The sequence below is a fragment of the Myxocyprinus asiaticus genome, chromosome 29 (assembly GCF_019703515.2).
Source record: "Myxocyprinus asiaticus isolate MX2 ecotype Aquarium Trade chromosome 29, UBuf_Myxa_2, whole genome shotgun sequence".
Classification (NCBI taxonomy): domain Eukaryota; kingdom Metazoa; phylum Chordata; class Actinopteri; order Cypriniformes; family Catostomidae; genus Myxocyprinus; species Myxocyprinus asiaticus.
In genome coordinates this window covers 11,919,559-11,921,825 of record NC_059372.1, presented here as the reverse complement: position 1 = coordinate 11,921,825, position 2,267 = coordinate 11,919,559, and positions in this window count along the sequence as shown.

Here is a 2,267-nt window from a genome sequence, read left to right as displayed (position 1 = left end):
TGCTGCTGAATATGTTTTAGCAGTCCCAACAAGGCTAGCAGGTCCCAACGCCTGTTCCAAAAATACAGCCCAATCGGCCCTCGGCACCCAGGCACTTTTAAAAGTGCTGCCAGATCACTTGCAGAATATGGTTTGGAATGAATGTCCATATCAGGGGCCCGTGAAGCTTGTGACAGTCATGTTAAGTGTGTATTTTCAGGAGAGACTAATGAAATAGAGAGAAAGTGAGAATACCCTAGAAGCTGACACTTCATTAGATAATCCTAAACAATCAGTGGGTCGAGAAAACAGATTGGATAGATTTGATTTGACCTTTGAGTTCTGCAGAGCTCAACAAAAGTTTCTGAGACTAAAAATCAGTCGAATAGTGCACTAAAGGGTATTATAGAACTATAATATTCCTATTGTATTGTATTCTATTTAATTATGTATCCCCCTATTTACTGCATCTTATTTGTTTTCTGTTTTTATTTTTTTTAACTTAGTAGCCTACTTTATATGCTTTATAGGCAATAGAAGGGTTCGACGGGGTTAAAGGCAAACCTTAAGGAAAAACAATTATTTTCTGGTCACAAAGTGTATCAAGATTCTTTTTATTGAATATTGATGGAGCAACACAATTTGTGTGAAAAGAAATAATATCAGAAGGTTGTTTTTATTTAAATTAATTTAAAAAAAGAAATGTGGCGAGGGGCCTTTTACCCAATACTTGAGGTAGAACGAACGAACGATGGATGGATGGATGGATGATAGATAAAACGATGGACAGACAGCTAGAATGATAGAACGATAGATATACAGACAGACAGATGATAGACAGACAGACAGACAGACAGACAGGTGATAGATAGATAGATAGATAGATAGACAGACAGACAGATGATAGATAGATAGAACAATATACAGACAGATGATAGATAGATAGATAGATAGATAGAATGATAGACAGAATGACACAGACAGACAGACAGATGATAGATGGATAGATAGATAGATAGATAGATAGATAGATAGAGAGACAGACAGACAGATGACAGATAGATAGATAGACGGATAGAACGATAGATAGATAGACAGACAGACAGACAGACTGACAGACAGACGATAGATATATAGATAGATAGATAGATAGATAGATAGATAGAACGATAGACAGACAGAAAGATGATAGATAGATAGATAGACAGACAGACAGACAGACAGACAGACAGATGATAGATAGATAGATAGATAGAAAGACAGACAGACAGACAGATCATAGATAGACAGACAGACAGATGATAGATAGATAGATAGATAGATAGATAGATAGATAGATAGATAGATAGATAGATAGATAGATAGAATGATAGACAGAACAACACAGACAGACAGACAGATGATAGATGGATAGATACATAGATAGATAGATGGATAGATAGAGAGACAGACAGACAGATGACAGATAGATAGATAGATAGACGGATAGAACGATAGATAGATAGACAGACAGACAGACAGACTGACAGACAGACGATAGATATATAAATAGACAGACAGATGATAGATAGATAGATAGATAGATAGATAGATAGACAGATAGATAGATGATAGATAGATAGATAGATAGACAGACAGACAGATGATAGATAGATAGATAGATAGACAGACAGACAGACAGATGATAGATAGATAGATAGATAGATAGATAGATAGATAGATAGATAGATAGATAGATAGAACGATAGACAGACAGAGATGATAGATAGTCAGACAGACAGACGATGATGATAGATAGATAGATAGATAGATAGATAGACAGACAGACAGACAGATGATAGATAGATAGATAGATAGATAGATAGATAGATAGATAGATAGAACGATAGACAGACAGAGAGATGATAGATAGATAGTCAGACAGACAGACGATGATGATAGATAGATAGATAGATAGATAGACAGACAGACAGACAGATGATAGATAGATAGATAGATAGATAGAACGATAGACAGACAGAGAGATGATAGATAGATAGTCAGACAGACAGACGATGATGATAGATAGATAGATAGATAGATAGACAGACAGACAGACAGACAGATGATAGATAGATAGATAGATAGAACGATAGACAGACAGAGAGATGATAGATAGATAGTCAGACAGACAGACAGACGATGATGATAGATAGATAGATAGATAGATAGATAGATAGATAGAACGATAGACAGACAGAGAGATGATAGATAGATAGTCAGACAGACAGACAGACAGACGATGATGA